At 41.8% G+C, this 27474-nt stretch overlaps 1 protein-coding gene across 1 annotated transcript in view; it reads left to right on the top strand.

Moving 5' to 3' along the window:
- Positions 1-10766: 10766 nt before the first annotated feature.
- The window catches only part of trpc5a (transient receptor potential cation channel, subfamily C, member 5a), a 45868-nt gene continuing 29160 nt past the window's right edge, over positions 10767-27474 (top strand). Inside the window, exon 1 of the mRNA XM_058625813.1 lies at positions 10767-11123. The gene's annotated coding sequence lies outside the window, so the exon portion shown is untranslated. The remainder of the gene's footprint in view (positions 11124-27474) is intronic.

Below are 27474 nucleotides of genomic sequence, written 5' to 3' on the forward strand. Positions count from 1 at the left end.
TGACAGTGCGAGCACAAAGGCCTGACTTCCACATCAGCTCACCCATGGACTCCTTCACTGAGGGTCTTTTTGTTGTCTTTGTGTCCTCGTCCTCCTCCTCTCTGTGTGGATGGATGGAGGCCGGGGCCCCGGGGCCACACTCTGTGGACCGGGGTCATTCTTTAGAAACACTCACAGAATAAAAAAAGCGAAATGTCTCCACAGCATCACTGTGGAGGACGTTGGTGGGTGTTGGAAAATGTGTTCTGTCCTGTCTTCTACGTGAGATCCAGAAGTTTGTCGCAAAAAATTTGAAATGTTTGAGTGAAAATGTCACGTTTGCAATGTCACAAAAGCAAATTAGCTTTGAAATGATTACGATGTCCAGATCGGAAACAGAGGAGAGTTGCTGTGTGTACAAATAAGCACGTAAGCTAGCAAGGAAGTTGGGCTACTGACTCTAAACGTAGTAAGCACTAGCATTAGCCCAAACGAGCAAGTCATTAGCTTGTGTTTACTCACGTTACTAGCATGCTACACAAGTTTTAGCGACTTGAAAATTGCTTTGTTTTTAGCGTGAATGAATCGCAAGAGGTTTAAATGACCTTAGCTACTTTAAGATTAAGAGGTTGGCTACAGTATTAGCAGTTAGCTAGCACCCGAGTGTGTCGTGAAACTAATACTTTTTCAAGTAAGTACGTTTTTATTCAAGGGGTGGAGCTTAGCCACAGGTCAACTGCTTTGTTCACAGACATAAACAGATGCAGTTTTGGCAGCACACGCAATAAATAATAATAATCCCACGCACTAACCCTTTAACTGAGGAACATTTAAAAAAAAGACAGGCTTCTACAAAAGACAAGAGCACAGACACACACACACACAGTGGACCTTGTAGCTAAAAGCAGAGAAGGTGACCTATTTAAAAGGTTAGTTTCTTTGGCTCGCGGCTGGATTAGGAAAACAAAGCACGGGCTCTATATTTATCCTTTTTCTTATCTAATGCTGCAGCCTCATCATGATAAGAACTATGTGCATCTCCCCGCCCCTGGATTAGTGCACTGTCCTCAGACTACTGCAGCCATGAATAATAACTCCAGCATCCATCATCTATCTCACTGTGTGACTGCATGGCCACTGGCAAAAAAAAAATAAAAAAAATCACTGCTGCGATTTCACGCACTGGATACGACCATGAGAACGTTCTCACAATAAGAAACTTCACATTTGTTGTGGGGATTAATGAGATCATGGAGGAAAACCAGTCCTTGGCGTGATGGTGATGATTAGCATCTGTTGTTACAGTAGCAGTAAAATGTCGGGGGGAGGTGGAACCAATCCCAGCTGACTTGAGGCCAGAGGCGGGGTTTAAAAGAAAAATGTCGCATTTGTTTGTAAAACAGTATCAAGTCAGATTTGTCCCCTGTTTTGACATTGGCCTTGTCCTTGTCCTTGGACTTGTCTTTATCAGAGACTGTTGTTAAAGCTGCTTTGTCACAAACAAATAGTTATTACTGACTTTAGTTGCTACATTAGCTTTGTCCTTTTTGTGTCGTTGTTAGCACTGTTGCTACAGTAGCTTTGTCTTTTATTGTGTTGTCATAGCAACTGTTGCTACATTAGCTTTGTCCTTTTTGTGTCGTGGTTAGCACTGTTGCTACGGTAACTTTGTCTTTTATTGTGTTGTCATAGCAACTGTTGCTACATTAGTTTTGTCCTTTGTGTCGTTATTAACAACCTTTGCTACAGTAACTTTGTCTTCTGTTGTGTTGTTATAGCAACTGTTGCTACAGTAGCTTTGTCTTTTAGTGTGTTGCTACACACATTACACATGTTACTACAAAGACAATAGCGGCGAGGATAGCGGCGATTTTACAGATGTAAACATGTACATTAATGTTGTAAGGTTTAAGAGGAAAGTCATGCCAGGATCATGTTAAACATAAATCCTAACGTTGCATTTAAAGCTACGTTTCCTAGAATGAAAACATTATAAAAGGTTTTTAAAAGTGTAATTTTTATTTTTTTAATTACGATCAAATCGTTTATTTTGTGGAATCTTTTGTAAAATGTAATTTATTTATTTTTTACTCCTGCAGAGTGAAAATACAAAGTAGCATCAACAGGTCTGTGTGTGTGAGTCCCACTCTGTGGTACTTGAAATCTTACCAGCGAGAGAGGGAAACGGTAACCATAACAACAGGTAACCGTAACAACCACCATCCATAACAACCGCAGCTCACAAATGAGCTCTCTCTAATTACAGAGGCCGAGTTCAGAGCTGCTGCTGCTGCTGCTGCTGATAAAGGCACAACAACACAAAGCACCCTGGACTGTGGGAGGACGTCCTCACCTGTGAGGACAGGAGGACGTCAAAACACTGTCTCAACAAACAAGTTCAAGTTCTGTCTCGGTTCCTTCAGAAGACACAAGACAAGTAAAAAAAAAATAGAAGCAAATCTACAATTTGTCTGTGAAACCATTAAAAACATTAACATCAGTAACATTATTAGCATCTGTTGTTAGCATAGCTTTGTAGCTACCTTTTTTTTAGCAGCTTTTGAAGCTTTTCCATTTTACAGTTGTAGCATGACTCGGCTCGACTCGGCTCGTTTTGTTTTTGCTTTTCCATCAGTGCTCGTTTGCCGCCGCCTGACTTTTTTAACCTGCAGTTAAAGTGGATTAAAGCGGTTCAGTTTGCCCCCGAACGTGTCTTTTATCGGCATTAGCGTCTTTTGCCTCCGAAGACGTCGTCGTTAGCGACCGCTAACGCTCTGTAACGTCAGGTTTGGTGAGCGTGTAGCGATGTGCAGCGCGGCGAGATGAACAGTAGGCCTGAGTCAGACTCTGCAACGCCTGAGGGAGCTTCAGCAACCTCCCATCATCATCATCATCATCATCATCATCATCATATCTGTGTGTGTGTGTGTGTGTGTTTAGGCTCAGGGCAGCGGCGTGGAACGCTGTGATGAGTTTAAGAAGTCTTGACAGCAGATGCCTGCGTAATAACACACACACACACACACACACACACAGAGAGGACACAACATGTGCAAGCAGGAAAATCAAGGACACCACGTCATGCGTGCCACTCATTTAAAGTCACAGTTTCCTCACACAGATGCTGCTGAGTGGATTCGTGAGGACGGACTCGGGCGCACACCAGCAGGTCCAGGCGGGCGGGCTGCGGCGTTGCCACGGAGAGGGAGCGTGTGTTTGTACAAGAGCGACAGGACGGTGATGGGCGAGGTTTGACAGCGAGCGTTCCAGCACATGCTCGTGTGTAGGAGGACGAGGACGAGTTCAGCCTCTGCACAGACACACAAACACACACACACACACACACACACACACTGGGATCTGAGGCCGTTTCAGGTCCCGCTTCAGTGAAGGCGGCTCATCATGTGTCGAACATCACGCCATCGACCTGAGCCTCGCAGGAAACGCACCTTTGTCAGGACCAGCTGCTTCCAAACCTCTCATTGGGCACATTTCAGGTGTGTTTGTGGGTCAAAGGTCACCAGGAGGCCCCAGACTCTACATTTCTTGCCCAGTCACAGAATAGAGGTTAAAAACAGAAGAAATCAAAAAAGTCAACAAACAAAGCGATAAAATCTGGACACAAACATTCAAAGTACACTTAAATATTGATATTTTACAGCTGTATTGACCACGTACTATATCGTTTATATCATATGTCACATACATAACAGTGTATTATATGTTATAACGATCGGTGAGTGTGTGTGTGTGTGTGTGTGTGTGTGTGTGTGTGCTGAATGAGCACTGAACTGGAAAATAACAGCGACTGGAAGAACTGTGGTCCAATCATCAGCCTCCGCTGGTCACGAATCACACCTCCAGCTTTAACATGCAGCCCGACACACACACACAGACACACACACACACACACACACGCACACAGCTGAGTGGGGCTTCCCCTCCTCCATTGTGGCCACCTCAGTGTGTCTGCCTCGGGAACTCAGGCTCAGCAGACACACAAAGAAGAATCACTGCTTGTTCAGAGCATCCTTCAGAGGATATTACACACACACACACACACACACTGTTACAATAACACAACAAAGGCTGCAGGGGGAAGAGGGGGGGGGGGGGGGGGATTACAGCGATGGAGAAAATAATAACAGCAGCCTCAGCCTGCGACACGCACACACACACACATGCATGTCAAGACAAAGATGAAGAGGGCTGTCGGTCGCTCTCTTCTCTCCCTCACTTTCTATGATGATGATGATGATGATGATGATGGAGGAGGAGGAGAAGTGGACTGTGTCGAGGGATTTTAATTGACAGCTGTCCAAATCCCAGACAGACCCCCCCCCCCTCTCTCTCTCTCTCTCTCTCTCTCTCTCTCTCTCTCTCTCTCTCTCTCAGACGAGGGTATTAAGAGTGAAAAGCATTAGGAAAAGTGAGGTATTAAGCGTCTACAGCGCTCTCACACTCACACACACACACACACACACACACACACACAGTCTGGTTTCCATGACTTCGGAGGACATTACATTAATTCCCTGGAGACTTTCTCAAACCTAACTGTGACCTCTGACCTCAGCCTAACTTTTTATGTCTTTACGTTAACATGTGGTCAAATTTCTTTTATGGGGAGTTCTTTTAAGTCCCCATGTGAGTGTGTGAACAGGTTTAGGTCCCCACAACATGAGGAAGACCAGATACACACACACACACACACACAAAAATTGTTATGTAGGTTCTATATTTATTTACATCTGATGTACAGAACTTTGTTTCTGCTGTTGTTGTTTGTAAAGTGCTTTATAAATAAAGTTATTATATTATATTATATTATACTATATTATGTTATATCATATTATATTATATTATATTATACTATACTATATTATATTATATCATATTATATTATATTATATTATATTATATTATATTATATTATGTTATATTATATTATATTATATCATAATAATTATACTATTATTATTTACTATTTTTAAGAGGTGGTTGAGAGAAGAAAAAAAAGAAAGATATTTTGTCCTTTAATCTCAGGTCAAAGGTCAAAGACGTGACTCAGGAAATTAAGCAAGAAACCAAAAGTGAACTTGAGTTGAATGAAAGTAGAGCGCCACCTGTGGCCCGGAGGCTGTTTCTGCTCTTATTTTTTAAAGATGCTGTCGTTGTTGTTTACAAACATGGTGAAATAACCAGAGAGGGGATTTTGTCTCACTGTCCCCGTCTCTCTGTCTCTCTGTCTGTCTGTCTGTCTGTCTTTCCCTCCCCTGCGCTTTGCTCTCTCACCAGTTCCCCGGTTACCATGGCAACACACAGTAGCATTTGCCTGTTGCCAGGGCAGCATCATCATCGTCATCATCATCTCACTCACAGTGATGGTGATGGACTGTGACACAGGGTGCAGTGACGCAGCGTGGCCACAGGGCGGAGCTGCAGGTCCTCTGATGACGCTGAGTTTCAGTTTAGTCTCAAATTCATTTTTTCTGTTTTTTATAAACAGAAAGTGTTTGGTTAAAGGAGCAGTTCTGTTTTTCAACTGTAGTAAAACTTAGATTTTGAATATTTTATACTTTATTTTATGTCTAATGTGCTTTTATTGACAGATACTGAGTAGTTTGACATTTTAGTCAAAGTTTGTCGTGATGAATGTACGTTCTTTACGTAACTATTGTCCATAACATGTCTCCTGCTGCTGTAGTGAAGGTTTCCATCGACACTGGCGTGACCTCTGACCTCGTTTGACTAAAAATAAGACGTTTACGTAGATTAACGTCAGCAGATGTTTGTGATTGGTGACCTCTCCTGTCCTCTTGTCCTGCAGACCATTGTTTTGACGTTTGTTATTATTCACAGCGGCTATATTTAGACGTCTGTCCCTTTCCTTTAAAAGCTTAAAAAGTCTTTTTCTGACTACACGCGCGTCGGCACGCATTAAAGACTCGTCCGTCCGTCCCCTGGACGTCCTCACTGCGGGGGAAACCGAGTCAGAATACCATTTAAAAAACACAGGGGCAAGGAGGCGGGGAAATATAGTCATGAAATAGTGTTGAGCAAAATGTTTTAATGTAAAATAGTGTCAGTTTGAACATGGACACTTCATATTCATATATTTATTTATTTATAGGTCCATAAGTAAACTATATTTGATCCATATTCTCATCTTCAGTTTGTGTCTCGTCAGTTTACAGATGAATAAATATCAAATCAAATGTAACATAATGGTAAGAATGCAGCATTTCAACATCCATTAATGAAATGAAAATGAGTGGATTACACTGTAAAAAATGTAATAGTGTTCATTTATTGACTCCTCCTCTCTTCACATAAATGTCATGTCATTGGCATGTGTTAATATTTCTGCTCAACTGGATTAAAATGGAGGCTGTGCTCTTTGTTTACCTGTTGCCATGGTGAATCGTAGTATCAGAGCTCCATTGATGATGGGTTTTTTTTATTCCCAACACACACACACACACACACACTTAACTTAAGAGTGAACATACTCAGAGATGATTGAACTAATGCTGATCAGCTGTTCTGAAACCCAACACTCAGAGTTGGTCAACCTAGAGTTAAGGTTTTAACTCAGAGTTTGTTGAACCTGCTCTCTGAAACAGGCCCCTGGACACACACACACACACACACACACACCTGATTCAAACTCTGCAGAAGCCTCATAATTACACAGTCATTTGAATCAGGTGTGTGTGTGTGTGTGTGTGTGTGTGCGTGTGTGCGTTGTAGCTGGGCAACTCTGTGAGGACCAGGACGGGGAAACACTGGTATGTAAATATAAGAAAATGTAAAAATAATAATAATAATAATATTATTATAATAATAATAATAATAATAATAACAATAACAATAACAATAACAATAACAATAACAATAACAATAATAACAACAATAATAATCATAATAATAATAATAATAATAGAAATCTCTGTGTCCCGTCAGAAAGTTTGTCTAAGTGTCAGAGCTTCGTCGTCTAAAACGTCACTGTGACACAAACACAGATTAATCTCTCACCTTTACAACCTTTGATATTTAAAATATTGCTATTTTGTCACTTTAGCGCTTTGTAATTATTTTTCAGGAAATGTTAAAATAAAGTAGATTAAATTGTTGTTTTTTAAGGTTAAATCATTATAATGCAGCAGCTGAGGTTTCTTTTACTGACTGATGATGAGTCTCAGGTGTGAAGGGGGAGCAGTTAGACAAGAGGCCACGCCCACTGACGCACACACACAAACAAGACTAACTAACAAATAGGGGATAATATTTATAAAAACATATATATGATTAAAACAATAATTTTAACACTTTTCTTAAGATCAGTGTATCAATATCATCATAATAATAATAAATTATGGGATGTGATGAGGATCTTTTTCATCTGGATCAGCTGTGGAAAAGATTCTTTCATAAAAAAAACATGGATGATGAATTTAAAGAAGAATAAAAACAAAGATTAATGACCGCAGACGTTTCTGTTTCACACTTGTTCATCACTTTTTTTTAAAACCTTTGTTACATCTGTGTTTACACGGTTTGACCAGCAGAGGGCGATGTTGACCAGGTTCTCACTGACTGAGCAGCTTCTTCCTCCTGAATTGATTGTAAGGTTCACTGTTGTACAGGATGGAGGGATGGAAGCTCGATATAATCTGGCCTAAGAGAACAGGATTATTGTCTTAATCTGACGAAAGTCAGACTTTTGATGTCAAAACGTTAAAAAGGGTTCTTTATTTTTCAGTGAAAGTAGAAAAAAGGACATAAAACAACTTAAATAAACATTACTGACATCTGAGGGGGGAAAGCTGTGTGTGTGTGTGTGTGTGTGTGTGTGTGTGTGTGTGTGTGTGTGTGTGTGTGTCATTTTTCGAAATTTAAAACTCGAAAAATTTAAAATTAAAAAAAAATTAAAAGATATTACTGCTAAATGTATTTACTGAAGTGAGAAAGTAAAAAGCTGTCGATTTTAAGTAATTTGCCATAAAATGATGCAGCAATTTACTGTAAATATACACACTTGTCGTTTTCAGGTTAGAAAATGCAGCTAAAAAAAAATCTATGTCTTTATCTCACCGTTAGACAAAGTTTGTAAACCACTCACTCTCCCACGCCAAACCCCATAGAGAAAATCAGTGATTTTAGCTCACAGGAGCTGCTGGTCTGCTGCTGCCTCGTGTGGTCACTTTGTGTCACTGAGTTAAATCTGAACGTAGTTTTTCAAAAGTCGAATTCACAAAAATAAGACGTGTGACCTCAGTGCTGTGGATCAAAAACTTCCTGTGTGCTGTGACGTTAAAATCACTGGTTTTCTCTATGGGCTTTGGTGTGGGAGAGTGAGCGTGAGCCTCCAGAGTCTACGTCATCTTTAAGCACACGTTCACGTCTTCATCTCACCGTTAGACAGACAACAGGATCTTGTGTGTTTCTTAGATGTTCAGACTGAATTATGGGTAAACATGCAAAAATCATATCGAAATCCTTCGGGTTTTATCTGCCACTGACAGGTTTCTGTGGATTTACCTTCACCTCCACGTAGAGAAACCATCACACTGAGTTTTTGTCATTTCTCTTTTTCGTGATTCAGGGTCAGACTGACCTCGCTCAGCCTCCTCCACTGAGAGAGAGAATTATATTATATCTAGATTAGAAGATAGAAGACGCAGCTTTTGTGTCTGTGTCACCGCTTCCAGAGCTGGAGTGTCCGGGTCAAGGTGACTTCATGTGTAATCTGCCAATTTGGTGTTTCTTTACACACAGAACGAGCTCTCGAAGAGTCTAATCCTCCTGTGCTGAAACGAGGTCTTCTCCTCACCCTGGGACCAGCTTTTTATGTATTTTACGTAACGACGTGTCCTTCAACCTCTGCTCTCGGCTGAAGCGCTCACACTTGTGACCCTCTGAGCGCCCCCTGGAGGCCGCTCATTGAGGGGATTATGGGAAGACGCTGATGCCCCCGTGTCGGTCAGACCTCAGCTGGAACCGAAGCTCTCACACGTGGTTCTTTTCAGACGAGAATGAAGACGATAGAACTTCATCTCTTAGTGGTGCAACATTAAAGAATTTTAATATCACACGTACATCACTTTAAAGTAAAAGTCCTTTGGTTTTTCGTAGCCTTAGATTAAGACTTTTTTTGAGGACTTTTTACGATAAGGGTCTTGCTCAAGAAGAAGAAGAAGAATGACGTCCTTTATTGTCTATCAAGGCCACCGTAGTTCTCTGGACCTCACGGGAAATTCCAGCTTTTGTTGGAATCTGCTGTCTCACCACTAGATGTCACTAATTCTGACACATGTGGCCTTTCACACATGTTGTACTTGAGCCTGGTTCTTAGTTGAATTTTATTGGCTTAACTTAAAAACCCAGTTCACTGATGCAGCCTTAGTTTTGCAACGTTACTCTTAAGTGTTCGCGCTCCCACACCAAACCCCATAGAGAAAATCAGTGATTTTAACATCACAGCACACAGGAGTTGTTGATCCACTGCTGCCTCCATCACTAAGTTCAAATGTCTTATTTTGTGACTTCGGCATCAAAAATCCTTTTTTCACATTAACCTCAGTGACACAAAGTGACCACACGAGGCAGCAGTAGACCAGCAGCTCCTGTGTCCCCGTCAGCTAAAATCGCTGATTTTCTCTATGGGGTTTGGTGTGGGAGAGTGATTGTGGGTTTCCAGCGAGGACACTCGTCGACGGTGTCAGGACGTCATAAAACGTCATGACACAAAAAAGCTGAAGTAGTTTAAAGGAGGTGAATGTTTTCAAGGTTGCGATGATGGGAAAAAAGAGGATGGGGATAAATTAATGGGTGAGTGAGGATCAGTGGAGGTGAAGGAGACGGAACAGTGACAGCAGCCGTAAACTAAATGAATGGTTTGGTGAAGCTCCAACAGTGTGAGCGCCAGTCAGTGTGAACGAGTGAACGGAGTCTAATTTGTGTCTTTATGTCATTTCATCACACAAAAAATGATGTTGCTTTGACAACAATGTAAGTAACTGTTATAGATTTGAATTGTGGTTGTGGCAGTACAGTGAGTTTCCCTTTGAAGTAGAATGGGTTTTCCTTTGAAGTAGAATGGGTTTCTTTTGAAGTAGAATGGGTATCCCTTTGTCGTAGAATGGGTTTTCCATTGCAGTGGAGTGGGTTTCCCTTTAAAGTAGAATGGGTTTCCTTTGAAGTAGAATGGGTTTTCCCTTTGAAGTAGAATGGGTTTTCCATTGAAGTGGAGTGGGTTTCCTTAGAAGTAGAATGGGTTTCCCTTTGAAGTAGAATGGGTTTTCCATTGAAGTGGGGTGGGTTTCCTTAGAAGTAGAATGGGTTTCCCATTGAAGTAGAATGGGTTTCCCATTGAAGGAGAGGACATTGAGGACTTTCTTTCTGTCATAAACACTGACCTTGTCAGGACCAGTAGTCCCCATGGAGACCGAAACCTGGTCCTAATGACACAAAACGGGATTAAGATTTGAACTGTAGTTATGGTTAAGGTTAGTGTTGGTCATTAACTGGTTATGGTTTTGTTGGAAGTCAATGCAGCGTGTGCGCGCGCGTGCGTGCGCAGTGTCTCCAGAAGAATCCCCATCAAGCTCAGATGTTTCCTGCAACTTGTTGTTATTTACCTGTTTGTTTCACGTGAACAGTGTGTGTTCATCATCACCTGTAGCTACACACACACACACACACGCACCTCCTCCTTCTCCTCATTCATCTTCTCCTCTCTTTCCGCAGCAGCGGTGCGCACACCAAGATGCGCCGCGCAGAAGAGCCGCGTCCGCAGCACCGCGAGCTGAAGCGCCGCCGCGAGCCGCTGCGTCCCCGTGCAGGTGGCGCGAGGAAGAGGAGGACGAGCTGAAGAACAGGGCGTGAGGTGGAGAGAGGAGAAGAAGAAGAAGAGGGAGAGAGGGAGGAAGAAAATCCCGCGAGAGAAAGGAGAGAGACAGACAGACAGACGGACACATACACGCAGAGGAAAAAAAGACAGAGAAGCCGCCGCACGTGAGGTGCGCGCGAGACTCCCGGGAGAAAGGACTATATAATCCGATCATCTGAAGGATCTGCGCTGATTATTGAATTTAAATTCTTTATTTTTACTTAACACAGAGACGGAGAATCAGTTAAAGGTAAGAAACACACACACACTCTGCTCCTCTTCACCATCCTCTTCTTCATCATGCTTCTGTTGCTCTCAAACCCGCATTAAACCCGGGACACGGACTCAGTTCACACCTGTGCGCTGACGTTAATTGATTAATTAATGTTGTGACGTCATAACCCCGCAGACTCTGCTGGTTAATGAGAATATGTCATTATTCTGTGTGTGTGTGCGCTTTACCTGTGTGTGTGTGTGTGTGTGTGTGTGTGTGTGCGTGGTTTAGCTCAGTGTGTGTATTTTACCTCAGTGTGTGTGTGTGTGTGTGTGTGTGTGTGTTGTAGGCAGAACCTCATTTGTGAGGCTCTGGGGTTAAAGTTAGGATGACCTGGTGTGTGTTAGGTTAAGGTTAGTCATGGATTGTTAACTGGTTATGGTTAAGGTTAGTGATGTGGTTTCCTCTGTCCTAACAAGAACAGCTGCACAACACTGTGTGTGTGTGTGTGTGTGTGTGTGTGTGTGTGAATTACACTGTGTAGCTACAGTGAATTACACACACACACACACATATACACAAGGCCTGTGTTTACCCACAATTCCACAGTCTGATTTGTGACTCTGGAGACTGTGGTTCTGACGGTGCTGTTGCTTGTGTGTGTATGTGTGTGTGTGTATATGTGTGTTTGCATGAGATGAAGGTTGTGCGTTGAAAAGCGCGAGATGGACGGGAACTGCAGAATGTGTGTGTGTGTGTGTGTGTGTGTGTGTGTGTGTGTGCGCTCCTTCTCCGTGGCCCAGTGGGTTTTCCCTGCATATTAAAACCTGCCGAGTTTCCCCATTTAATCTGGAGCTGCAACACACACACACACACACACACACACACACAGTAGATTGAAAACATCCTCTTGATTTGAAAAGCCTGCTTCCATCAGTAACACAAACTAAAACAGATTTTAGAGTCCAAAAATAATCCACGTTAGTTTAATTCTGTGATATCTACGTCACATGATCACGTCTTTATCTCACTGTTACACAGACTTTTCCAACAGAAAACTGAAGTTTGTAAACCACTCACTCTCCCACACCAAAGTCCACAAAGAAAATTTGTGATTTTAGCTCACGGGGACACAGGAGCTGCTGGTCTGCTGCTGCCTCGTGTGGTCACTTTGTGTCACTGAAATAAGTCGGAATGAAAAATTTCAAATGCCGAAATCACAAAATAAGACATTTGAACGTGGATCAACAGCTCCTGTGTGCTGTGATGTTAAAATCACTGATTTTCTCTATGGGCTTTGGTGTGGGAGAGTGAGTGCTTTACAAACTTCACTTTGGCGTTCAGGAGCTTCATGGTTGTTCAGAGGTTGCTGCTTCTCTGCTCCACCAAACATGGAAGCACCTGGAGCCGTGTGCGTGTGTGTGTGTGAGCGTACGTGGTCCTCATATCTTTATATGATAAAATAGGTCGTTCATCATTGTCCCCTCAGAGCGACTCGCTCCATCTGGTGAACATCTGCTGTGGATTCATCATGTAAACAAACATTTACATTTGGTTTATGTCACTGAAACGCAGTTAGTGTGTATGTGAACGTGCTGGAGCCTCAATCTGACGTACCATGTGTTTTAACTCCGTACGTCCTCGTATTAGAGTGAAAACACATCGTACGTCCACATAATCCTCTTATCATGCGTTTTAACCCTGAAAAGATGATGTATGACGTGATTTAACTCCGATTTGAGGAAGTACGATGTGTTTGAACTCTAATTTGAGGAAGTACGATGTGTTTGAACTCTAATTTGAGGAAGTACGATGTGTTTGAACTCTAATTTGAGGAAGTACGATGGGTTTTAACTCTAGTTTGATGACGTACGATGTGTTTGAACTCTAATTTGAGGAAGTACGATGTGTTTGAACTCTAGTTTGATGACGTACGTTGTGTTTTCACTCTAATATGTGGAAGTACGATGTGTTTTAACTCTAGTTTGATGACATACGATGTGTTTTCACTGTAATATTTGGAAGTACGATGTGTTTGAACTCTAATTTGAGGAAGTACGATGTGTTTGAACTCTAATTTGATGACGTACGATGTGTTTGAACTCTAATTTGATGACGTACGATGTGTTTTCACTCTAATATGTGGAAGTACGATGTGTTTGAATTCTAATTTGAGGACGTACATTGTGTTTGAATTCTAATTTGAGGACGTACATTGTGTTTGAACTCTAATTTGAGGACGTACATTGTGTTTGAATTCTAATTTGAGGAAGTACGATGTGTTTGAACTCTAATTTGATGACGAACGATGTGTTTTCACTCTAATATGTGGAAGTACGATGTATTTTAACTCTAATTTGAGGACGTACATTGTGTTTGAATTCTAATTTGAGGAAGAACGATGTGTTTGAACTCTAATTTGAGGAAGTACGATGTGTTTGAACTCTAATTTGAGGAAGTACGATGTGTTTGAACTCTAATTTGAGGAAGTACGATGTGTTTGAACTCTAATTTGTAGAAGTATGATGTGTTTTCACTCTAATTTGAGGAAGTACGATGTGTTTTCACTCTAATTTGTGGAAGTACGATGTGTTTTCACTCTAATTTGAGGAAGTACGATGTGTTTTCACTCTAATTTGTGGAAGTACGATGTGTTTTCACTCTAATTTGAGGAAGTACGATGTGTTTTCACTCTAATTTGTGGAAGTACGATGTGTTTTCACTCTAATTTGTGGAAGTACGATGTGTTTTCACTCTAATTTGTGGAAGTACGATGTGTTTTCACTCTAATTTGAGGAAGTACGATGTGTTTGAACTCTTATTTGAGGACGTATGATGTGTTTTCACTCTGACATGATGACGATGATGATGATGATGTTCCAGTGTTCCTAATAAAGTGAGCACATATTTTTCGAAAAAAAGCCTCACGGAGAAAATTTTAAATCCTTCTTTCTTCTTTTTTTGTTGTTCAGCTCTGACCTGAGTGGGCGACAGTCACAGGCCTCTCTCTCTCTCTCTCTCTCTCTCTCTCTCTCTCTCTCTCTCTCTCTCTCTCTCTCTCTCTCTCTCTCTCTCTCTCTCTCTCTCTCTCTCTCTCTCTCTCTCTCTCCCTCCCTCCCTCCCTCTCTCCCTCCTCCACTCTTTTCAGATAGATGGAGAACGAGTTGCTCGTCCTGTGATTGTTTTGTGCAGCAGAGTGAAACACAGACTCTTCATCCCTCTTTCTCATCCTCTCCTCCATCTCCTTCCTCCTCCTCCTTGCTCTTCGTCCTGTGACGTCGATTCTTGACGTTTTTCATCTACTTCACTCTTGTTCCCTCTCGTTTTCCTGTTTCTCCTCCTCCTCCCCCCTCGTTTCTTTACCTCACCTCCTCTCTCAGTTCATGACTATTTTCCTCCTTATTTTATCTCTCTCAGTCATGTCCTCCTGTTTCCTTTCATTTTCTTGTCTCTTCATCGTTCCTTACCTCACTTTTCTTTCTTTGCATTTTCCTCTTGGCCTCTCCTTCCTCTAGTTCCTCCCTCTTTCTTCTCCTTCCCTTAATTTCCTTCCTCTCCTCCTTCCTTCCTTGTGTTTCCTCCTCCTCTACTCGTCTCTCCTTCTTCCCTTGTTTCCTCTCCTGTCATGTTCTCCTTTACTCTTCAATTTGCCTTCCCTTCGTCTCTCCTTCTTCTCCTTATTTCCTTCCTCTGCGCTCCTCTTAGGAGGCAATTGAAAAGCAAATGATTGCAGGCTCGCTCGCTCTCTCTCTCTCACACACACACACACACACACACACACACACACACACACACACACACACACTCTTTCATTTTCTCAGTATAATCTTGATTAACAGTGATGTATACAGTAGTTAGAGGCTGCAGTAGAACTGCTCTCTCTCTCTCCACTCTCGCTCGCTCGCTCTCCGCACACACACACACACACACACACACACACACACACACACACACACACACACACACTCCTGCTAATAGTCAGATCAATCAGTGAGTCCGGTGACATCATTAAAATGCGGCAGTGACGTGAGGCAGCTCTTTTTCTCTGGGACTCTTTTCTCTCGCCGTGTTCATGTGTTCATGTGTTCATGTGTTCATATCTTTTACATTATCCATCATCATTTGAGTTTTTCATTCCGTCCAAACCAGGTTTTAGTTTTTTTCACTTATTTGTCGTATTCTTCGTCATTAAATACAGGTCACGCAGGTCACTCTCTCTCTCTCTATGAGTCCATATTTAACCTGATAAGTTTGGTTTTAATTTGTGTCCCTGTGGGTCACATCGTCCTCTCAGAATCCTCCTCTCTTTTCTTCCTCTTTGTCGTCTCCTCCTCCTCCTCTTTCTTCTTCTTCTCTGTGTAAATTTGCAGAAGCATGTTTGACAGATCAACTTTAAACACTTCTGTGTGTGCGACTGATTTACTGTCGGGGTTTGTGAGGTCGCTGCCCACTTTTCCAAGTTTGGAAATCCAGCTTTTCACGTTCAAACTTCCCGTTCGGGCCTCGCTGAAATTCCTGCTAAATTCTGACTACGACTGGAGCCGGAACGACGAAGCATCAGGATACAAACGAGGCGTTTAAGGGCCGTGGGTGTTTTCTGACTGTCTCTGCTGCTCATCGAGTGGACGCTTGAATAATACATGGACAATTCTGAAGACGTGTGTGTGTGTGTGTGTGTGTGTGTCATCATTTCCCATCTCTCGCTGTAAATCTCTCTGTCTCTGACGCTGCGCCTGGACGACCACAGCCTGCAAATAGGATTAAAAATTAACACTGAGTGTGTGTGTGTGTGTGTGTGTGTGTGTGTGTGTGTGTGTGTGTGTGTGTGTGTGTGTTACAGAGGTGGGGGGGGGGGCTGTACTCATTGTTGTTTACACTTGGTCTTTTTACACAATCTTAATCACCTGAATGTGGTGATGTTTCTCTCGCTCTCTCTCTAAAGGAGCCGCTGCAAAAAACACTCTTTTATCAGGACGATACGGGAGGAAAGTGACGGGTTTCTAAGGTGGAGCTGTGTTATTAATGAAAACACGGCTGCCAGTGTCTTTATCTCACTGTGAGATGAGGGAAACTGAGGTTTGTAAAGCACTCACTCTCCCACACCAAACCCCATAGAGAAAATCAGCGATTTTAGCTCACAGGGACACAGGAGCTGCTGGTCTACTGCTGCCTCGTGTGGTCACTTTGTGTCACTGAGGTAAATCTGAACAAAGGATTTTAAATGCCGAACTCATAAAATAAGACATTTGAACTTAGTGATGGAGGCAGCAGTGGATCAACAGCTCCTGTGTGCTGTGATGTTAAAATCACTGGTTTTCTCTATGGGCTTTGGTGTGGGAGAGTGAGTGCTTTACAAACTTCACAAATAGGCAGCCTCCATGTCCAAAGCTGGTTCTCAGCAGCAGGAGGTGCCGTTATAAGACGAAGAACAGAGGTTGATACCAGATCTGAACACGTTCCTGGTTTTAATGCAACCCAGAATAAAAAAAAAACCTTGTTAACTTCACCTGAAACCAAGCGCACATTTGTGTGTCTGAGGAAATCACTGGAGTTCTTTTTGTGAAAGCCACAAACAGAGTGTCCTTGAACGAGACCCTGCTCATTCACAGCGAGCGGAGCTGACAGAAGAGCAGCAGCACATGTGAGTGTTTTCTGTCGCAAACATCCAGCCGGAGGTTTCTGTGTCGAGGCCAAATACAGAATAATTCAACCGTTCACCTGAGGGCTGAGCGCGGTGTTAATCGATATTACTGCTCCGTTAGTGCGAGAGAAACGGCTAATAAAAGGGTCACGATATCTATGAAAGTGCACAGATGAAGTCAGCCCAGACAGGAAGAGAGTCGCATTTCACAATAAGAGCCTGTGAGAAGACGGGAATGAAGTCAAAGCTAAGATTTAAAACACTAATTCTGTGACTCGTCCCTCTTTTGTGTTTACTCCACCAGGGGGGGCACAACCAACTCTTTGCGAACCGCTAACTTTTTCCGAAACGACGTCCAAACGGCTGAAAACTTAACAAAAATCAAGGACTTTTTTATTACTTCTTTATTATTTTGCGTTAACACTGATGTGGATCCGAGTCCTCGTCTGAATCCCCGTCCGCTCCGACATCTGTCGAGTCGTTAAAACGTCCGCCGCTCGCTGACAAAGGCCACAACAGCATCTCGACTTTGATTAGATTGAATGAAACTTTATTGATCCCTGAGGAGCGAGCGGCTGTTGTGGGAGCAGCGGTAATAGGATTCAGGAACACGGCGGTAAAAAAAACAAACAAACTCAAACTGAATTTAAAATAATCAATGAACTCCTGAGAGGAAGGAGAGGAGGAGGAGGAGCAGCGATGAAGAGGAGAGCAGTCTTTTATTCTGAAATGTATTTCTTTAAAATACGTTAAAAATACCAACGAGCATCAGCAGAAACGAATCGCTGACGTTATTGATCATCGCGGTAAAGTCATTAAGATAAAAAACGAAGCTCCTCCAGAGCTTTTTTCCACATCGAGGCTGGACAATTTATCGCAAAACTCGCGATTTTTTTTCCGGAAATGCTGCAGTTCAATTTGTCGAATTTATTTTCATGTCGTAACATTTTAATCCTTGTCGCAATGTTTTAATGCTGTTTTTAAATTGAGTTTTTTCGCACATTAAATCGCAATGAGATTGTCTCGTCCCAAAACCTCGTCCATACTGTTTCGTCAGCATATCTACGTAAAAAAAACCAACTCCAAAACAGTTATGTATGCTAGCTACGGGACGGTGTACGATTTTTGTCACAGAGCAAATAAATTAAGTGTAAATTTACTTTATTACATTTTGAATTAAATAAATTCGATGTTTGACATTTTTTTTTAAGATTAAATGACATTTTTATTTATGTCATTTATTTAACTCTGTGTCTCTGAATTGAAAACTAATAACAGACGACCTAGTTTGATCTTGTTGCTGTTGTTGTAGAATCACGGGAAGAGAACGAGAAAATGCGAACAATTAATAAAAAAATACACACAATACGACGGTAAAGATGATGTCATCGAACGGCGACTAAAATAAAACACATTTCTATGTATGTGAAGAGTGTTTGAAGCGTTTCAGCTTCATTGATGTTGTGTATTTCAGTGCAGTAATGTTACGTATTGCATCTTTAATTAGAAGACGGTGATTAATAAGACGTCTTCTCAGGTCTGTCTCGTCTTTGACGTTCCTGTTGAGTTCCTGTGAACGTGTGAACGCGTCTGTCGCATCAATGACTCAGATGAAAAGCAGCAGCAGTGGTGGCGGCGCTAACATGCTGTCCTGCTGTCCTGCTGTCCTGTCAGGACGCCTACTGTTCCACACTCACCGCTGATCCACAGCGTCCGTCGCTTCACATTTACCTCCTTTCTTTAAAAACATCAGCAGCAGTGTGGACATAAGCTCCACCCCCTGACAGACGTCCCTAATAAACATGAGCGACCGCTAAAGTCACCTTTTTGCCTCTGTGTGTGTGTGTGTGTGTGTGTGTGTGTTTGTGTGTTTGTGTAAAATATGAATGTGAGCGTAACACACAACGTTTAATTAAATATCCTCAAGTCACTCGTCTTTAAAGGCACAGTTCAGGTGCTGTGAGCGCCCCCTGATGGTGAGATTCAGTCTACACTATCTTAACAACATGTTTCACGTCTTTATCTCACTGTTAGACAGACTTTTCCAACAGGAAACTGAAGTTTGTAAAGCACTCACTCTCCCACACCAAACCCCATAGAGAAAATCAGTGATTTTAACATCACAGCACACAGGAGTTGTTGATCCACTGCTGCCTCCATCACTAAGTTCAAATGTGTTATTTTGTCAATTCGGCTTTTGAAATCCTTTGTTCAGATGTATTTTAGTGACACAAAGTGACCACACGAGGCAGCAGTAGACCAGCAGCTCCTGTGTCCCTGTGAGCTAAAATCACTGATTTTCTCTATGGGGTTTGGTACTGGGACGAAAAGGCACAGACACGTTACCTCACCATCCAGGAAAAGACTCTGCCCACACTGACTGTTTTTGACTTGTTTTTAGTTTTTTAGTTTTTGTCAGCAGTTGTTAACAGTGATGAAATAGTCTGAACTCACCTGTTATTGGTTAAAGACTCAGTAAACCGAGTCCTGAGGAGGAACGGGAGTCTAGTTCTCTCTCGTATCGACACTATTTAAATCATAATGAAAGATTATTATAGAATTATTGATCAATAGCCATAAATAAATGAATGTCGCGTACGCCAGCTTTAATGAGCTGTAGCTTCATCATCATCAGTCTTGTTGAGTTACGAGCGTCGAATGAAATGTAATAAGTCCTGCGTTCGTAGGTTTACGCCGCTCGGCCTTGCATGAGTTACTGTTCCCTCATTTGTTTGGAATCCAAAATGAATGTGAAACCTTTAAATATTTCAGGTGATAAAACGTGCGATGATTTAAAAAGCCATGTACTTTCAGTGAATTAATGAATGATCTCACTCAGCGCCTTTTTTATGCTTGGGTTAAGTTGTTTTTAATTTGTGCAATTTACACACAATATTATTGAAATAGTCAATATTTAATCAATCAATCAATATATAAACAAATGAGAAAACAGTAAAATCGTGTAATAATGTTGATAAATAAATAGAGGCTGAGATTTAAATGACATCAAATATAAGATTTAGATAAAAAATGAGCTAATTGTGAGCTAACTTCATGCTAACTTTTAAGCATATTTAACTATCTTCTAGTTAAAAAGATGCCGTATTGATCGTTTAGCTAAAATGTAGCTAAAAAACTTCTAGATAGATTTTCTTGGCTATACTTGAGCTACGTTTTGCTAGCCTCTACACAGACTGATGGATGCTATTTTTAGCTACATTTTTAGCTAACTTGTAGATGCTGTATGCTGTAGCAATGTTGTTGTTTTTAGCAAAGTTTTGCTAACCTCTTCACAGACTGATAGATGATGTAGCAGTGGGGGTTTTTTAGCTAGATTTTTAGCAAACTTTAAGCTAGCTAGAGACAGACAGACGCTGTAGCTTTCATTTTTAGCAACTGACTTTTAAACTAACTTAAATATAGATAAATATATAATATGTAAACATAAAATATAAATATGTTAATAAAGTGTAGAAAAGTAACAACACACACAAAGCAACACAGAAACAGATTGTGTGTGTGTGTGTGTGTGTGTGTGTGTGTGCGGATCAATGTATGGACTGACAGAGCAGCAGTAAAAACCAGCACAGACATGTTTATGGTCTGGAGAAGGAGCAGCAATGGTGAACAAGCTGAAATATCAATACAGTGCAATCACAGCCTGCACACACACACACACATACACACACACTTCATTTTATTTCAAAATCAGAGACCTGTTCACACAAAATATAGATAATAACATTTTGAATATCATGTTATTTATGTGTTTGACTGCAGAGCTAACTCCGCAGACTGTTGTGACGTCGGTGTGTTTGTTTGTTTGTTTGTTTGTTTGTTTTCTTGATTCAAACGCGGAGCTCGTGGCTCGTGGCTCGTTTACGTTCGTTCCTGATTTAATCAGCTGATGGCGCCGCGACGCGCGCGACTCTTTCCTTTGTGTGAGAGGATAAAACGAGATTGCCTGACCTTTTGTTCTCCTTTAAATGTTCCCCCTGAGGCCTGAATAAATATGATCTGTCACCGGCCCAGGATTCATCTGCTGCACCACACACACACACACACACACGCACACACACACACACGTTAATGTGCACTGTGTCGCTCGCGTCTGAGACGAGATTTCTGAAAAATGAAATGATTTCACAGCCGTGTGTGATTTAAATATCTTGATTTTCCAGTCTGGTCTCACACTCTCACACAAAAAGAAGAACAGACGTAATCTTCTGGTTCCTCCGGAGGACGCAGATGTGGGAGTGGCAAATATACTGATCAGCCACCAGGGGGCGACTGGGCTTTAACATGTGGAATCCACACTTTATATGAACATGACGACGCAGATATTTGTTCCTGCTTCTGTTTCCGACGTGACCGAAATAATCAGATCACACACACAGTTAACTTCGCTAACTGCTAACAGCTAACTGCTAGCTGCTAACGTGGCTCCGCTTTGATTCTGACTCTGGTTGTTAGAGACGACGAGGACGAGACCCTGAACGCAACATCTGAAATCTATACACACACACACACATATTGATGTGCTGCAGAGAACAGGGATGGAGCACAAGACGAGGAAATGGAGATGCTGAGGAATTTGTGTGTGCGCGTGTGTGTGCGTGCGCGTGTGTCTCCGCCCCCTCGGGGGAAGGATCATCCACAGCGTCTTTAGTGTTTCTGTCTGACTGATTGACGACGCTCTGAGGTCGTTACGGCAACACATTAGCTCTGATTGGATCACATGACCAGAGAGAGAGAGAGTTTGTCATTCTTACTGCATGTTTGAATATTAACACACACACACACACACACACACACACACACACACAGTCTCTCTACAGTGTGTGTGTGTGTGTGTGTGTGAGAACTCTGACACACTGTCTCCAGATGGCGCTGCGCTGTATGACTCTTCATGTTGGTAACCATGACAACCAGGGTAGTTAACGGCTCATGACATCAGCAGTGTTTTGGTTTTCCAGGTGTGTGTGTGTGTGTGTGTGTCAGGAGGGACAGTGTTGTGTATTTGTCAAAAAATATGAAATAGCCTTTATTTATAATGCAGTAAAGTGATCTGACAGAGAGCGAGAGTTCTGCTCCTCTTCAGTTTCTCCATCACAAGATGTCAGACCTACTTTTCCAACAGGAAACTCACGTTTGTAAAGCACTCACTCTCCCACACCAAACCCCACAGAGAAAATCAGCGATTTAAGCGCACAGGGACACAGGAGCTGCTGGTCTACTGCTGCCTCGTGTGGTCACTTTGTGTCACTGACGTTAATCTGAACGAAGGATTTTGGATGCCGAATTCACAAAAATAAGACATTTGAATTTAGTGATGGAGGCAGCTGTGGATCAACAACTCCTGTGTGCTGTGATGTTAAAACCACTGGTTTTCTCTATGGGGTTTGGTGTGGGAGAGTGAGTGGTTTACAAACGTGAGTTTCCTGTTGGAAAAGTCTGTCTCACAGTGAGATAAAGACGTGAAACATGTCGTAGACTTAAACTGATGTTATATATACTGGAATATAAACTGATGTTATATATACTGGAATATAAACTGATGTTATATATACTGGAATATAAACTGATGTTTAAACCTAACTACTAATTTTGTGTCAATCACACCAGGCAATGCAAATTGTGTGAATCAAACAATTTACAATTTAAGAATTTAATTGCACATTAAAACACACAAAAAAAGAAAGAAAAAAGAATCTAAAGCGATTAGCATTAGTCCCAAAATGGCTGCCGGTGTGAGAGTTTAGGAGAAGAGCTTTCGGAGCTTCTTCAATTTTTATTCTTGACATTTTGACTATCTTTTCCAATTTTCCTGATTCTAGAGTGGAAGTGTCTTCCTCCGTCTTCCCGTCTCTTGTCTTTGACGAGTAAACGGTTAAATGAGTCAGCGTCTCCTCGTCTCCTCGTCTCCTCGTCTCCTGTCACTCACACGTGTGTCTCGCTCTTTTCTTCTTCTTCTTCACCCCATGAATATTTAGACTCCGTGAGGCAAAGACGAGCGCAGACATATTCCCTCTTATTGTCCTGGACGTCTCTGCTCGGTCTGTCTCTAAACCGCATCTATTTTAGATTTAAGCTTTAAAAATGTCTTTTTATTGATTTCATTTGTTCATGTTCATGTCCTCACGTACGCGGTGAAAGGACGTCGCTGTCTTCCGTCCCGTCGTCTTCGCTCTGTGGCTTTTTTCTTTTTTTTCAACCATAATTAGATTTTTTCTGCCAGACTTAATGGACGGAGAGGAAACAGGTTTTCATTTTAAAAGGGAGGAGGGGAAAAAGAAGAGAGGAAGTGCAATTTAATTTATTTTATTTAATAAAAACAAAAACCCACTTCATTAAAGTGGAGCTAAGCTTTTAAACCACTTTATTTCAGGTGTTTATGTAAATGATTCATGTTGTCATAAGTCTAGCGCCCTCTCTGGTCAAACATGTCACATTTTTTGTCCAATAACGGCAAGACTTTGTTGTCCCAGACCCCGCCCCCTTTTTTAAAAACAGTAACAACCCCATGTCGTATTTCTCTTTATCGCTCAGAGGGAACTTCGTTAGCAGGCCACGCCCCCAGCATATTTTCAAAATAAGACAGTGGGTGGAGTCAGAAGCATTTAGTTATATTTTAAACGTTAAAATAAAGGTTGTGACGTCGCGTTCCTTTGACTCTTAAGGTCGCACACACACACACACAAACATAGAATTTTTGTGTTGTTTGTCCGCTGTCAGAGTCACAATAACACAATGTGGACGCTTTAATACTGTGTGTGTGTGTGTGTGTGTGTGTGTGTGTGTCAGTCAGATCAAAGGGAACTGTCTGACGTCTGCCTGCTGTCTTTGTGACTAATTAGCCACACACACACACACACACACACACACACACACACACACACAGGTTATGTACAGAAGACTCTAATTAGCCTGTGTCCTGTTTTGTGTGTTTGTGTGTGTGCGACATGTCGACCTCGCACTGGTGTGTAAACATTATTAATATACAGTCATATAAACAATGTAAGTGGACGTGTGAAGTTTGTAAAGCACTCACTCTCCCACACCAAACCCCATAGAGAAAACCAGTGATTTTAACATCACAGCACACAGGAGCTGTTGATCCACTGCTGCCTCCATCACTCAGTTCAAATGTCTTATTTTGTACAATTCGGCTTTTAAAAACCTCAGTTCAGATTTACGTCAGTGACACAAAGTGACCACACGAGGCAGCAGTAGACCAGCAGCTCCTGTCTCCCAGCGAGCTAAAATCACTGATTTTTTCTATGGGGTTTGGTGTGGGAGAGTGAGTGGTTTTACAAACTTCCGTTTCCTGTTGGAAAAGTCTGTCTCACAGTGAGATAAAGACGTGAAGATGAGCCTGAGACAAACAAACATGGTTAATATAATATAATAATGGACAAAGACGCAGCAGGGTTTTCCTTCTATTGATTGTAACGGGACGGAAGTCTGTGGACGTTGAAGCGGGACATGCGATCGTCTTCCTCACTCACTTTGTTGTGATAGTAGTTTTGTCGCGTGTGGGAGAAATTTAGCGTTCTACGACTGGATTCACTGACATAGATGAGAGCAGGTGCCTTGCTCAGAGGCTCCAAAAACAAACACTCTGGTGTAGCTGCTGAGTTAAAGACACACACACACACACACGCTGTTTCTGTCCTCGTATTGTTTCCATGGCGACCGCTCTGCCTCGTCCTGTCATGACTAAGCATCACAGGAGAGACGTGTGTGTGCGTGTGCATGTGTGTGTGTGTGTGTGTTCATATCAGGGAAACAGAAGCAAACACTTTGCTTTTCTTTTCTTTTCTCTCTCTGTCGCTTTCTCTCTCTCACACACACACAGACACACACACACATAGACACACACACACACATAGACACGCACACACGCACACTTGAGTGTGTTAAGAATCCTAAGGTGTTACTGTTTCCTCACTTCTTTACACTTCACTCAGAGGTGATGTGATAATAACCCCATTTATCACCACTGAGGATCATTCCCTGTGTGTGTGTGTGTGTGCGTGTGTGTGTGTGTGCGTGTGCGTGTGTGTGTTTAATGTCACGTCCAGTGATCCACGTCAGTGCACACACTCCATCACTGATTCCACACACACACACACACACACACACACAGACCAATTAAGAAGACTGATGTAGCACAACAAATTCAATTATAGTTCATTGTATAATTACCAGTGACTAAATTATAGGAAAGGACGCAGGGAAGGAAGCAGGGGACGAGGGAAGGAGGAGTGGAGGACCTCATTGGTCTTCGATCGTTGTTGTATGGCAGCGGCCATTTTGTCTCCTTCTTCTTACGTCTTTATTTGTTCGTTAACTCAGGTAAAAATGTAGCATATATACAAATAATATCCGCAATTAGGTTATAGACATGACGTCACCAGAATATATACAGTATGGATTTGATATTTACGGTATCAAATTTTTGGAATATTATTTCATCATTTCCGAAATATTCAACGTTATTTTGTACGTTTTTTTTTTTCCCATTTAAATGAATCAAATACTTTTTTTAAACTCAAATATTCAGCGTCTCGCTCACTCCACGCACTTTAACGTAGAAACTTTATTCAAAGTCAAAAATGTTCAACTCCATTTTGTCCATTTACTATTTTGAAATATTTGATGATTTCTGAAATATTCGACCAATTTCCCCCAATAAAATGAGTGGAAAACTTATTTTAAAACCTGAAAATTCCACACACATTAAAGCAGAGACGTCATTCAAACGTTGGTGAGTGTTCAGCTCAAAGACAACATTATTTATTACACAATTTTTACTTTTATCCAAAAGTAAAAAAAAAATAAGAAAATTGAAAGAAACTCTGAAACATTTCCTACGACTTGGTTCAACGTGGAGACTTCATTTAAACTTTCAAATGTTCACAATGTTCCTGACCTTCACAGAGAAGATTTGTTCCCCACTCTTCAAACGTGATCTTCTACCACAGAGTGAGGACTCGTCGTTTATTATTATTATTATTATTATTATTAGTAATAAAATGCAGCGACATCCGACATCGGCGACCTCTGCTCAAAATCTCCCTAATTAAATCATCGTGACAGCAGAGTGAGAGACGAGAGGATTTTAACGACGTTCCACAAAGGTGTCGGGCGCCGACGAGAGGATGACAGACACATGAGGGACGAGAAGGTGAAGAAGAAGAAGAAGGAGAGGGTGATGGATGACAGATGGATAACAGATGGCAGGATGGAGGACAGGAAGGAAGGGAGCGAGAGAGAGGTGATGTGAAGGATGAATGAGTGAGGATATGACGGGTTGAAGGGGTAAAAAAAAAAGAGCAATAAAAGAGGGAGAAAAATTTAAATTCGCAATGAAAAAAAAGTGGGATTAGAGGGAGAAAGAGGAGCGGAGGGATTAGATCAGTAAAAATTCCCTCAGGATTTAATGAGGTAGAGTTGAGGTTGAGATATTTTCACTGGTCTCGTCTCTGAACATCGAATTCCTTCTGCTTCTATATTTAGAGCGTTACACAACAAAGTTATGTCTGCCAACACTTTTTTATCATCCTCAGTTTCTCTCTTCTTCTTCCTCTTCTTCTTCCTCCTCTTCTTCTTCTTTGGGATTTAAGTGTGCAGGAAAAACAAGGCTAAAGAAAGTTTTAAGCCAATTAACTAAAGAGTCATGTGATAAAAATCTACGTCAGTTTAAGTCTACGACGTCTTAAGAACACGTTCACGTCTTTATCTCACTGTGAGACGGACTTTTCCAACAGGAAACTGAAGTTTGTAAACCACTCACTCTCCCACACCAAAGCCCACAGAGAAAACCAGTGATTTCAACGTCACAGCACACAGGAGTTGTTGATCCACTGCTGCCTCCATCACTAACTTCAAATGTCTCATTTTGTCACTTCAGCATTCGAAATCCTTCGTTCAGATTTAGCTCAGTGACACAAAGTGACCACACGAGGCAGCAGTGGACCAGCAGCTCCTGTGTCCCCGCCAGCTAAAAGCACTGCTTTTCTCTATGGGGTTTGGTGTGGGAGAGTGAGTGAACAGTTTCACACGTTCAGCTCGTTTCCAAACCTCCCATCAGACGGAGGGAGAAACTCTGCCCGGCCGCATTCCATATCCTGCTCCCTCCGGCATCAAAGCCGCGTTCAGAGACACGTTCAGACTCCGCGGGTCAACATTTCAGTGTCGAGGTTGTTTGGAGACTAATTAAGATTCTAATTAAGATTCTGCCTTTGCCCCTTTTTCATCAAAGCCGTAGCAGCGAGGTCCTCGAACGCAGCGCGAGCAGAGCCGCGGGTTTGTCTTCTCAGGTTATCGCTTCTGAACATGGAGCGAGGTCACTCATGAAAGATCCACCTCCTCCTTTACTTCTCCTCCCTCCATCCATCACTTCCTGTTGTTTTAACGCCTCCTCCTTTAACGAGCTGATTATTTCTGAACTTTAAGGACAAAAGGTGGCGCTATCAAGCAGCTGGAAAATGCTCATTAATATAAGTTAATAAAGATAATATAATTAATATAATGAAAAATAGTGCTAATACAGTTGTAGTGCTAGAGCTAATGTAAAAATTATACTAGTGCTAACATTAATTCTAATGCTAAGTACATGCTAGCATAACACAAACTAACACCCACACATTTAGAGCCAACACAACTCTAGCACTAAAACAAAGGTTAACTCACTCGCTAATAATGCTAACAGAGGATAACACAGGCTAAGAGTACAGCTAA

The sequence above is a fragment of the Solea solea genome, chromosome 3 (genome assembly GCF_958295425.1).
Source record: "Solea solea chromosome 3, fSolSol10.1, whole genome shotgun sequence".
Classification (NCBI taxonomy): Eukaryota; Metazoa; Chordata; class Actinopteri; order Pleuronectiformes; family Soleidae; genus Solea; species Solea solea.